Source organism: Rhineura floridana, chromosome 7, assembly GCF_030035675.1.
Source record: "Rhineura floridana isolate rRhiFlo1 chromosome 7, rRhiFlo1.hap2, whole genome shotgun sequence".
NCBI lineage: Eukaryota > Metazoa > Chordata > Lepidosauria > Squamata > Rhineuridae > Rhineura > Rhineura floridana.
This window is the reverse complement of record NC_084486.1, coordinates 93,923,033-93,936,637: the sequence shown is the minus strand read 5'-3', so window position 1 is coordinate 93,936,637 and position 13,605 is coordinate 93,923,033. Positions and strand designations below refer to the sequence as shown.

Here is a 13,605-nt window from a genome sequence, read left to right as displayed (position 1 = left end):
CTTCCAGGCATTAAGCAAAGGGGGAACATGCACATCAGCCCGGCAGGGAAATGCACACGTTGGGGCCATGTGGGGAGTACATGTGGAGATCAGAAGTGCTGAAGCAGAGCAAAGCAGTCTGAACAAACACATATGCAGTAGGAACGTAAACTGCTTTGGAAACGATTTTGATCCAGTTTAACAAGCACAGCTTTCTTCAAAGAATCCTGAAGGTTTTAATTTTATAAGGGTGATGGAATTTGCCGCCCCCCCCAAGACCCCTTTCATAAAAATACAGTTTACAGAGTTTCTAGATAGAAAGTCAGGATACTTACCCAGGTTTGAAATGGGTTGACATTATTATTATTTTTAAGTATGAATAGAGAACTCTGGGCTGCCAGCCAGCAACATTCTCCATTAGTGGATGCTACAGGAGGCTGACTTTCAAACATCATATCTCCAAACACCTTGAAAACAGAGGGCTACTCTCCAAACCAGCCTGAATGAGTTTAGTTTCGCTCCAAATCCCTGCTGACAATCAGGCCTTGACATTTCAAGCCTAGGGCTTCTCCCCCTTAGGGTTTGCACAGGTCCAGATGAGATCTAATGAACAATTGAAGTGAATTAACTGGAAATAGGGAAGCAATTCAGTTGGTGCCATGGATTTAAAGAAGGGCAAGGAGGTGGGGACAACACTCCGCCAGGGCTGTCCGTGGGTGTCTTTAAGAACTCTTGCCGAGTGTAAGAGACTCATTCCTGCTTAGCTGTAGCAAGCAAAACATTTCCGCATATGGTGAAGTAAAACAAAAATTACAAAGAGAGGGAATAATCAAAGGGGATGGTTGTTTCCCCATCTCATTCTCTGTAGTTAGGGGGCTTTTTTTCATTCCTGCTGAGAAGAGAGAACCAGTATGTTGCCTGAAGTATCCAGGAGGTACAGCTAGATGCAACCCCCCCTTTTTTTTTGGCAGGAAGAAAATCCTGTAGCTAGGGATTGAGAGCTACCTTAAGAGTGGTAGCTGGAGCTGTCAGGCTGAGCGGGGAAGCGCTCAGACAAACAGAGACAGCCGCTGCCAGCAAAGACAAGCTCTAGCCACAACAGCACAGCGAGCAGCCTGGAGGAAGATAGCAGGCACTCCTCCAGTGCACCCCTTGCCCCCTTTGCTTGCCTCCGTTTCCTGACACCCAAGGAGCCGGCCAACTAGCTAAGCCTCCTGGATTATAAGGGCCAAGGGTACAGATGGCAGGCTTGGGCATTCAAAGCCATCTGCTTGGTTTATTTGGTTGCCCTCCTAAGTAAAAGGGAAGAAAAGGAAAGGAGAAAAGAAAAGAAAAGCAAGCTTCTGGCAACTTGAACGGTAAGGCTAAAAAACACTAAACAAGAGAGAAAGGATTGCAGTCCGTGTAGCTGTGCACGTGTGTTTGTGTGTTTGTGCTTGAAGCTGCTGCATGCTTATTTCACTGGAGCCCATGTTGCAGACAAATGGAGAAGCTCTGGCTGGTGTCTTAATGTGGGGAGTTGGTCTGCAGTAGAACTGAAAGGAGGATGTAGCTTGAAGACTGCAGCAGGATGTCTGAGAGAGCCTTCTTTAATTCAACTGCAGTTTAATAGTCTGTTGGGTATAGTGCAATGTGAAAAAGATACTGGGCATTTGATGCTATTAGCATAAATACGTGTTGCCTAGTGTTGGGGCTTGTTAGGATGTAAATGACTATCCATTAAGAGGGCTGGAAGGAAAGATGTGAGAGAATGATGGGAGGGGGGGTAGAAGAAATAAGAATAGCCCCCTCCTGGTTTAAATACAGCTTCTGGTTTAGAGAGATAGTAAATGAGGACTTCCTTCCATACAATTTTTCTCACTGGTTAAGACACATAAAAATGGGGTTCTTCCTTAAACTGCTAGGATCCCAGAGCTTCACCTGTTCTGTTGGGAGACTAAAGTTTTGCCACTGCTGTTTTGCAATGTAAAAGTGGCATAGTTTCAAGCTGCCTGAAAATCTGATCCTGTTGTTTAGTAACGTCAGATCTGCAAGGTGGGCTTTTGCAAGTCATATTCCAGAAAATCCATTATGGGATAGAAGGAGGGTACCCAGATGCAAAAGAGGACGGTTCTCTTTTGACAAGCAACACCTTCTGAAATTCCCTCTTCTACACAGCTGTTAAAGGTGGAAGAGCCCTGGCCTCTTTTGCATCTGGCCACCCTAGACAGAAGGCATTATTGTTTAACCAAGAACAATATGATGATTTCCTACCAACCAACTTCACTCCAAATGGCTCTTATAGTGCTAATGTCTGCAACAGGTGAGTATCAGGTAAACAAAACAGAATGGAGCACACATATTTAATATTTATAAAAATGCATCAGGTCTGTACTTGTACAAATGTGCAAGCGAAACATCATCGAAGGAGCAAGTCTCATGATACATTTTTGAGGTCAAGTTGATTAGATCCAGGCTAAATATATCATGTAGTTATGATATTGTTCCGTCTTGCACCTAGCTTGGGACTTAAGCCACATTGCTGCTCATTGTCAGCTGCTTTGTGGTAAATGTATGTTGAATTGCAAGCTGAGCACATAACCTAAGCAGTCATCATTTCATCATGTGGTGCACTTTACCTTTATCCACTCAACACATACTCAGTCTGATCAGGTCTTGTGAATCAGCCTTAACCTTCAGGTTTCACAGCAAAGAATCTGTCTACGCTTCAACGTGGAGCTCAAACTACAGATTCCATGGCAGGTACTGGGAGATTCTTAGAGGTCCATAGAATGAGTCCAGTTAATATGACATATGATTATACGCTGAGTCAGCCAGTTAGTCCAATCATTTACCATTGTCTGCTCTGACTGACAGCAGAAGACTAGCCATGCTAAGACGCTACCCAAAAACCTTTATAAGTAAACATACTGGAGACTGAACAAGACCTTCTGTATGCAAACAATGGGTTGTAGTAGTGATAAATGTCCTCTCCTTGCAAAGTAATAGAAGCAAACACATGTCCATAGAATCAGGAAGTGCACTATAGTGCCACATCAAAGATGTTCTGGAATTGTCTTTCCTCAACATTCTTCTTAGGCATGGCACAATCTAACCTGGGTGTGGAGGTGACAAGTTTTGATCTGCCCACAAACTGCACCTTCAGAAAGCAAAATGAATGGTGGTCTAACTTGATGCTGCCATCTCCAAACTGGCTGGTATTTTTTCAGGCTATTTTTAGGCAAGCACTGATGATGTAAGGCAATGTGCAATTTTAAATTTACATATCTAACAAAATTAACAGAAGCAAATTACACCTTTTCTCTTTGAGGGAAATGGCAATCTATGATTTTATTCCAAGAATTGTGTCATCTCCCTCCCACCCACCCTGTTCGTGGACCTCAGCAATTAGCAAAATTAATCAAAAGGGATCTAGTCCCAATGTTTGCTAAAATCTTGAATGTGTGAAGTGGGTATCCCAATTGCCCTTAACCTAGCAGGCAAATAAAACCAGGAGAGAGTTAAATATTTTCCACTGAAATCAGTAGAAGTTAGTCCAGTCAAAATTAAGTACTTTTCAGTCCCATTGATTTCAGGGAAAATATTTAAGCACATGCTTAACTCTCTAATGGAAATCAATAGGATTTAAAAGTGCTTATCTCTGAATTGTGTCTCTGAACTGGAGCCCTTCAAACAGCACCCACTGATTCTCTGTTGTGGAGCGATGTATCTTTTCAGATGCTTAAAGGGTTTGGGTTCCCTTCCATTAGTATTTTGTGAGAAAGTAAATGAGCAGTATTATTCCTTCAACTGGTTGAAGCATTCACCATTATTATAATTTGCATAGCATTTCAATTATACAAGCGTTTCAAAGTCATTATCACATTCACTCCCACAACAACCTTGATATGTAGGTCATTCCCACTTTACAGATGGAGAACAGGGTCTGAGGTTCTCTTAGTGACTTACCCAGCATTCACAGCTAAGCAAGGATTGAACTTGCTTCCCTCCAGCCTATATTGCTGACTTCTTACTTTTCCCTGGGATACACAGCCACCTGATTATAGGCAAACAGTAGGCATTCTACTGTGGGTCAAAGACAGCTAAGTCATATGGCTATTGTATCTATCAAGCATGAACTGGTAACATAAATTAACTTTGAGGATATAATTCATGATTTTGCAATGGAAAAGACCAGAAAAATAAAGCTTCTTGTGAATTGGTCTGTTTATAAAATGTTTGCAGCTGCATTGGTCCCTTTGAATTGAAAAATATATAAAACATTACCGGATAATACCTTTATTAAGACCAACCAAAACATTACAAAATAATCAGCAAGCTTTGTAAGACTCTTCTTCAGGCTGGATATTATGCTAAATAAAATGGAAAAAAGAGAAGGGGTTTTGGGCGTCATGCTAGAAAAAGCTCAGTGTGGGCCATAGTGTAATTTCAGAAAAGTAGAAAATGTAGTATGTGGGCATACTACCTGTTTGTACTGGGCCGATAAATAATGCTTTGCCCCAGTTGTAGCTGGCATGGCAGAGCAAGGTAGCTTCCCAGTGCAGAGGTTGCTGCTGTTAACTGAGGCTGTGGTTACACTAGTCACTTCAAAAGCAGCAGGAATGGCTTTTCTGGCTGAGTTTTGAAGTGACTCTGCCCTCGGCTGGATATACCTCCCTTCTCCATTGCTGACTTCAGGACTTTCAGGACTTTCAGGACTGCCCATAGCAAAGTGCTGGGCCAACCACTGTTTCTACCTGAGTCTACAGCAAAGTGTTTCCATTGTCCACACCTAGAGGGGCAACAGATTGATCTACCAATCAGTTGCAAAATCTGTCTGAAGGTGAATTTTTAAAACAACCACACTGGAGCTATCCAACCAGATCCTAGAGTAAAGAGGAGCAGAGTTTGACTAGCATCATGTGCCCTAGTTTTCAGACAACAGAGGTGGAAATGCATGGGAACCGGCACAACAGTATGTCTCTACCCTGAGAGTGGGATGGGTGAGGCGGTGGAGAGGTTGGTGTGGTATAGGTGAATGTCAAGAGCATCAGATTGGCAGCACCAGCACTGTACCAACCTCCACGCTGCCTTTCTTCTCTCCCTCTCAGTAACTGGCAGCAACCTCTGCATTGGGAAGCCAGGTGAGCATGGTCCACCCCCGGACACTAATGGAATCCAATGGATTCCTGAATGCCCTTGTCATGCTGTGAAACAAGGTGCATCAGGCTCCTGACATGGTTGCCCCTGCTTGACCTCTCCAGCATTGTGGAGCCCATTCTGCACCTCGGTACACCAGTGAACTAAGGTAGTGAAATAGGCCAAATGATGGCTAGAGCACAAGTAGAAAAAAACATGCTGTGAAGCCAACCAAGCACATGTGAAACAACAAAATGGTGCTGTGTGGAGGTGAGGGCAGCAAAGAAGGCTACTTCTCTGCCTCTACCACATCCTCAAGTAGCATCCAGTGGAGCTTTTTCATATTGTCTGGGGTCTACTCAAGGGAAGGGAGTTGTAGATCCTTCAGAAACCCACTGTGAATTGTTTGCAAGGCACTTCGAGGATAAAGCAACTCACTTCCATAGCAATCTTGACACTACATCCACTTTCACTGCAGTCTCCAGTGAGGTGTCCAGTGCAATGACTACTGTAACTTCTTGGGATCAGATTCAGTTCGTGCAACCTGATGATGTGGACAAGAACACGATGCAGCCAGCAACATGTCACCTTGCCCCTCTTGGCTTACTAAAGCTTGCTAAGGAGGTATGACTAAGTGGATCCAGGGTGTGGACAATGCATCCTTGTGGGAAGGAGTGGTCCTAACTGCCCTGAAATAGATGGTGATCCAACCTTTTTCTCACCCTGGACATATTGGTTTGAAACAAAATGGAAATGGATTGCCTTCAAGTCAATTCTGACTTATGGTGACCCTATGAATAGAGTTTTCATGGTAAGCGGTATTCAGAGGTGGTTTACCATTGCCTTCCCCTGAGGCTGAGAGGCAGTGACTGGCCCATGGTCACCCAGTGAGCTTCATGGCTGTGTGGGGATTTAAACCCTGGTCTCCTAGGTCGTAGTCTAACACCTGAACCACTACACCACACTGGCTCTACCACCCAATCACCCTCTTTAGGAAAGGTGATTTGGAGGATTGTGGTGCAACAACTGCAAGTACAGATTATCTTCATCCCTATCAGTCTGGATTCAGGACTGTTCTGGGACTGAACTGGCCTTGTTTGTTCTGATGGATGACATTTATCAGGAGAATGGGGAATGCGACCCTGTTATTCTTACTTAGTCTCTCACTGGCTTTTGATACCATTGACCATGGTATCCTTCTGAGTTGACTTAATGAGATGGGCATAGTTTTACAGTGGTTCCGATCCTATCTCCAGGATCGGTTTCAGAGAATAGCATTGGGTGATTGTCTTTTGGCCCCCTGGCAGTTGTGCTGTGGAGTGCCACAGAGTACCATCTTGCCCTCAATGCTGTTCAACATCCATATGAAGCCTTTGGGAGCAGTCATTAGGAGATTTGGGGTGAGGTGTCATTCGTATGCTGATGATACTTAGCTCTATTTCTCTTTAACATATAAATCAGAAAGGCTGTGGAAGCCCTGGACTGATGCCTGGATGCAGTGGTGGGCTGGATGTTGGCTAATAAAATGATTCTGGATCTTGGCAAGATGGAGGGGTGGGTGGGTGGCTCCTGAGTCCAGATAATTGGTCAATTGCCTATTTTAGATGGGGTCATACATACAGGTTCATAATCTGGGGGTACTGGATCCATTTTTGTCACTAGGGATTTGGTGTCTGGATGCCTAAGTGAAGACCTCTGTTACGGTCCTAGGGAGAGAAGCATTCAGTAGCAGTTGGTTGGATGGGGTGGTGCTTCTTATCTGACCTCCTGTCACTGTGATGGTGAGATCAGAACTGTGCAAACACACCAGAGGAGCCAGTCGGGTGTTTATGCCAGTCCGCTTGCACTGCACGAAGCATGCCACCGCCTCACCCCTCCAGCTACACCACAGCAATGGCAGTGATGGGAAGTTAGGTAAGCAGTGCTGCTCCATGCCACCTACTGATACTGGAAATGTTAGCAATGTGCTCAAGTTCCCATGGGTGTTGTAAATCCATGCTGCTTTGTGCAAAATGCCACCCTGGGCATGTTAGGAAGAATGGCAGGATATTCATTTTATTCATCAATGCTCTAAGTGCACAACAAGGGGATAGAGAGCAATACTCACATGCCCCATTGTCTGAGATGTGTTCTTTCTATGTAGGGTTGATATATGGGTATTGGTGTGCTGTGATCCTATGCTCTGTGAGGGCAACATGGGTGGGGCTGTTGATGATACAAGAGCAGCTTTTTTTCTTAGTGCACGGAAACCAAGTTGAGTAGACTTTATGAGCCAGATCTGGAGCTGGTGTAAAGTAACAAGAGTACTATAATGGTTTATGCATTTGGTGGAAACTGGTGTACAAAATCATAGAATCATAGAATAGCAGAGTTGGAAGGGTCCTATAAGACCATCAAGGCTAACCCCCTGCTCAATGCAGGAATCCAAATCAAAGCATTCCCGATAGATGGTTGTCCAGCTGCCTCTTGAATGCCTCCAGTGTTGGAAAGCCCATTACCTCTCTAAATAATTGGTTCCATTGTCAAATGACTCTAACAGTTAGGAAGTTTTTTCTGATTTTCAGTCAAAATCTGGCTTCCTGCAACTTGAGCCCTTTTTCCCCGTGTCCACTGTGTGACAACCTTTCATGTACTTGAAGAGTGCTATCCTATCTCCCCTCATTCTTCTCTTCTCCAGGCTAAACATGCCCAGTTCTTTCAGTCTCTCCTCATAGGGCTTTGTTTCTAGTCCCCTGATCATCCTTGTTGCCCTCCTCTGAACCTTTTCCAGTTTGTCTGTATCCTTCTTGAAGTGCGGAGACCAGAACTGGACACAGTACTCAAGATGAGGGCTAACCAGAACTAATACTTCACGCAATTTAATAATAATAATACTAATAAACTTTAATTTATAGGCCGCCTATCTAGCCAATGGCCACTCTAGGCGGCGTACAATAAAACGTAATAAAATACAATAACAATATAGCCAGTACAGTACAGTAAGAATTACAGTATTTAGTAGATTGTTCGTATTACAGTTCCAGAACTAATTCATCTTGGAAGTCTCAAGGATCGTAAAGGCCTGATGAAAAAGCCACATTTTCAGGCCCCGGCGAAATATGTCTAGGGAAGGGGCATGTCGAAGATCTATTGGGAGGGAGTTCCAAATCGTGGGGGCCGCCACAGAAAAAGCCCTCTCCCGAGTCCTCACCAACCTAACTACCTTAGTCGGCGGAACTGAGAGAAGGCCCTGAGTGGCAGATCTTGTAGGGCGGCATACTTTATGATTTGGAAACTAAACTTCTGTTAATGTAGCCTAATATAACGTTTGCGTTTTTTGCAGCCACATTACACTGTTGGCTCATATTCAGCTTGTAATCAATGACAATTCCAAGATCCTTCTCACATGTCGTATTGCTGAGCCAAAATAATGAAGGATTGTCCCCAATGAAGGATTGTTCCAAAATACATTGGATCTGTAATCTTTCTTCAAGCACCTGGAGACAGAAGTTTCTTCCTCTTTTTTTTTTCTTGTAAGAAGGAGCATAAGATGTGTCTTGCTGGACCAGACCAAAGGTGCAGTTGGTCTAGTTGGCTGCTTTCTACAGCAGCCAATCAGATGCCTCCAGAAAGCCACTTGTATGATCGAAGGCAATAGTCCTCCACTCCTGTCCCCCCCCCCGGTAACTGGAATTCAGAGGCATACTACTGTATCTCTGAAAAAGGAGGTTTCATCTGGCCACCATTATGAACAACCTTTGATAGACTCTCCACCAGGAATTTGTCTAACTCTTTTTAAAAGCCATCTAATTGATGGGGTATCAACACATCCTGCAACAATGAATTCAATAAATTAATTGTGTGCTATTGCTTCCCTGACACATTTCAAATAAATCTAAGGGTGTAATAAGAGAATATAAATCATCTACTGAAGAAATTGAGAGAACTAAACTCTTGCTATCCAATGCAGTGGCATGATTACATCCACCTACACAGAGCAGTGTAGGAGCCTGACAGGGCTTTGTATCTTTTAGGTATCCATTTCACCATGCCATTATTCTTTGTATTGACTGAAAATAGTGAACCTATCATATTCAGAATATTACAAACTCAACGTCTGAGGATAGTAAGGATTCCAAAATTAAAGGAGGCATAGATTTTCTTCAACAGAACATGATCATGCAATTGAACAAAGATGCAACAAAGATTCCATCTCAAAAAGTGGATTAGCTAGAATAATTATTCTGCAATTAATTGATGGGCATTGTACCAAGAGAGCCTTTCCCAAACTGGTGCCCTCCAGTGTTTTGGACTACAATTCCTATCAGCCCTAGGCAGCATGGCCATACTGACTGGGGCTGATGGGAGCCATAGTCCAAAATATCGGGAGAACCCTAGGTTGGGCAAGGCTGCTCTAGAGTGAAATGGTATATGGAGATGACAGCTACGATGACTTCAAATGTATGCAGATAGAAAAATCTTGAATAGCAGATGCATTCAGAAGATGAGCAGATCATAAAGCTCATTATTTTCACTATTGAAAGCTCCCTTTCCAAGGCCTCAAAATGGCATTCTGCATTTAATTAGTAATCTCACTTGTACTAATACTGAACAGAAAAGTGAAATTGTACAATGGAATTTTTGAATCAATCCATGATTGCTTTCTGTTCTTCAAGAACTTTTCTCTTCCATCAAAAAGCATAACCTGGAAAGATCCAATGATCAAAGCAAGAGCAAAGTGTTATGCAAATGTATGGTTTTGCTCTGTGATGACAAACTTCATGCAACATTTTTAGGAGACCAAATAGAAAAACTGAATTCATAGAACTCTTGTCCTGCTCTATGGGAGACATTCCATACTCAGTCATGCCCTATGGTACTCTGGCACATCTTACCAGTCATCTCTCCTTGATTTTCTTCTGTCCAGAAATACAGGTTGGCTTACTGACATTTTTTGGAGAAAATTGTGTAACAATATTTCATAGCGTGGCTATTGTCAAAGAACTACATAACGCCTGTTCAATATTTGGTGAGCTTGCAAATACATTTTTGCTGAACATGTCTAATCTTGTAGCAAATGTACTTATAAGGCTTTGTTACAGATTTGCATCGTACAATTAGTTCACAGAATGTGTAACGGTAGTGAGCAGCTGGTGGATCCCATCCTATTCATTTTGTAGCTTTCCACATTTTAGTAGAAATGGCTTATTTTTGACAGCAAAACAGATTATAGATTACAGTCCCCTCCATACATTCATCGCATGAAGGTGCTTCATACAGTTACAGGGACTGTAGGGCTACCTGCTCTCTGGCCTTGCCTGCCCCCGTCCCACATCTAAAGGATGTCTGGATGTCTGAGAAGAAGATGCCTGTGGTTGTAGACGTCCACACAGGTAGGTTTACTCTTCTCAGACAGCCATGCTGAGGTCATGGACACTGGAGGGAGTGCAGCCTTGCAGGCAGGACTAGTGATGGGGCCTACTGCTACTTCAGTCATGTGAAGGAGGGTTATGCAAAAAGATGAAGGCTTGCATGCTGTAGGCAAAAGGCATAACTCTAATTGCACATTCTTTATTGTATTCAAGTTTCAGCACATTCACTGGGTGCAATTGAACAAAGCCCTTCTATGCGAAAAAATAAGGGAAGGGTATTTGGAAGAGTTATTTGATGCTTTTGCTCACATCAGCCACAGCCAGCACAATGCTTTGTAATCCAAAACATCTGGAGGGCAACAGGTTGACTAAGGCTGCTTTTGCCGAACTTCACTAACATGATCACATTGACAGAATCATCATACTGAATTTAAGAAACTTGAATACCTTCAATTTGGAAAAACGTCATCAAAGGATTTAAATAATGCCTGATATACACTGTTTTGCTTGGTATTCCCTTGACTGGTGGCATGCCCTTCTCAGGCAACTGATATTTCCTCACTATGCCAACACCACAAAAGGGAAAATTATAAGGCTGTTGTAATGAAGCACTCGCTAGTTAACGGGCTCCATATTCTTTCTGTTGTTGACTGTAGCTCTGGCTGAGACACTGAAAAGCTTCTCCTTGTCAAAACAGAGCACAGGTGGGGAACCTCAGGCTTAGGGGCCAAATGTGTCCCTCCAGGCTTCCCTGTCTGGCCCTCAGGGCTCTTCTGACTGAGGCCCATGCCCCCCCTTTCCAGGCCACACCTCCTCCCCCCAGGCCACATCCCTTATCAGCCTTGCTCTGACCCTCCTTGAGTGGTCTTACCTGGCTGGGATGTGCCTTTGAACTGGGATAATGCCTTTTGCTTGCATGGACGAAGGATGGAGAGATGTAGGTATGTGTGTATCTTCAGTGTATTGCTTCCATCTTCCTTTTATTTCATCTCAGTCAGTCAGTGTGTTCCCCTGTTGATTATTCAACATCCCTATCCTTGGTTTAAATTTCCCGTTCATTTCTCTAATCTCTTGTTCTTCCCTTTTTGTTGTCCTCTTCTCTTTCTATACAATAACTATTATTATTATTATTATTATTATTACTCTTTATTTTTACCCGCCCTTTTTCCAAAACTGGAACTCAGGGCGGCTTACAAATAAAAACTACACATAGATAAAAAACATACAAAAATATACAATTAAAATAGAATTAAACTATTCGTAACATTAAAACCATGAAACATACACTTAAAATACTAAGACAATTTAAAACATTAAGAATATTGTAATAGTTCCCTTTGTCCCTAAGTACTAGTCGCTGTATTGTTGCATTTAGGCTTCGGACCTTGTTTCTATCTCCTTTTGCTTTTGCTTTCCTTCTCTCTTTAACCATTTTAAGAGTTTCTTCAGTCATCCATTGTAACAGTTACTAATCTGTGTAAATGTATCCTGAGTATCCACTAGAAGAGTCCACTGGAAATTTGTCAGTGGTCCACTGGTAGATTGCAGCCTATGAGCTGCCTATTCTCAGCCAGGGTGACTAGAAGTCCAGCACCCCATAATATACTTAAGGCAGTGCACTGCAGCTTCAAGCATATTAAATGTCAAGCAGCCAAGAGGTGTGTACATATCTGCTGTCATGCTATCCTGCACAGACTTGTGTAAATGCGAGCAGGGTGAAAATGCTGGGGGGGAAACAACTCATCCTATGACCACCGAGGATCAGAAAAATTCATGGAAGATAAGGCTATCAGTGGCAACTAACCTTGATGGCTATGTTCTCCCTCCGCAGAGAAAGTATGCCTCTGAATACCAGTTGCTTGGAACCGCAAGTGGGAAGAGCGTTGTGGCATTCAGGTCCTTCTTTCAGCTTTCCCGTAGGCATCTGGTTGGCCACTCTGAGAACAGGAGGCTGGACTAGATGGGCCTTTGGCCTGATCCAGCAGGGCATTTCTTATGTTCTTATCCTGTAATTCAGAATTGACCTGACTATTGAGAGTGATTTTAAGTAGGATGTTTTGATTTTTGCACAGAAAACTTGAATACATTTTCCTTCTAACATAATCGCTACTCACTGGTTGTATACCATGGCAGTAAGCTGTGTTGGCCACCTTAATAATGTTTCTGCCTGCTCATATTTTGTTAGAAATTAAACTATTATTTGACAGAGACATTAAATGTAACCTGTAGGCCTGTTCTGCATGGTATTTTTGTATGTACTATGTTTGTGTAAGCTGTTTCTCTTTTAAGTTGCCACTAAAAAAAAAGTGCTATTTTTGGCTTTGTTCCTGTATATGAATCCTGCTGACAAAAAAAAACAAACCCTGCAAGAAATCTTGTGAACAACTTTTTTAGTCCAAGGGCAGTGAGGTTATTGACTACTTACATCCAAAAGTAGTTCCCAGATGGTGGAATGAAACAACACAATAACAGATCTTGCCTAATGGCCCACTGGTGGTTTCTAACAGGTTCAATTACCCCATGATTGTGCCTCTGCCAAGGTAAGAGAATGCTATAGTCATTAAGTACCAGTGCCGAGAGGAACTGGAAGCTGACTTGGGAGCTAAAGTATGTATCTCCTGAATCTATGATAAAATGTACTTCCAATAAAATAAGCACTAGTCTCTTAGAAGGATGAGAAGCTCTGCTGTTTGCAGTTAGGAAACAACAAAGGAATGAGAGTGGAAGTAGCTTCTCACATCCATTTCAGCTGAAGCAAAGAATGTGGCACTCAGCTGGGAATGTAAGGTTGGAAAAATGTTTCTAACATGGCCCAAGAAAGCTTGTGGCACAATACTGTCCATCTATGCCTCATCATTGTTTTTGTTCCGCTGCCCCTCTGGAATACAACAAAATTAACATCTTTGCTACTGATTAGCTGCTTTGGTGAAATGTATGTTATTTGGAATAAAATAAATAGAAATTGCAGCCATTGCTAATATAGCTCAGGGGTGGGCAAAAGATAGATCATGATCTACTGGGAGATCAGTGTTAGATTGGTGAGGGTTTCTAACTACAATTGTATAACAATGGAAATGGAAATGGACTGCCTTCAAGTCGATTCCGACTTATGGGCGACCCTATGAATAGGGCTTTCATGGTAAGTGGTATTCAGAGG

General features: G+C 42.8%; 1 protein-coding gene across 4 annotated transcripts in view; it reads left to right on the top strand.

Annotated features, from left to right (window-relative positions):
* The first annotated feature begins 1,113 nt into the window (after nt 1-1,113).
* DGKG (diacylglycerol kinase gamma) overlaps nt 1,114-13,605 on the top strand; it is a 167,005-nt gene continuing 154,513 nt past the window's right edge. For 3 of the 4 annotated variants that reach the window (XM_061636546.1, XM_061636550.1, XM_061636549.1), the window contains exon 1: nt 1,114-1,337. The gene's annotated coding sequence lies outside the window, so the exon portion shown is untranslated. Of the gene's footprint in view, nt 1,338-2,253; nt 2,282-13,605 lie in introns of those variants that run through there. The other variant, XM_061636547.1, reaches the window with a different exon arrangement.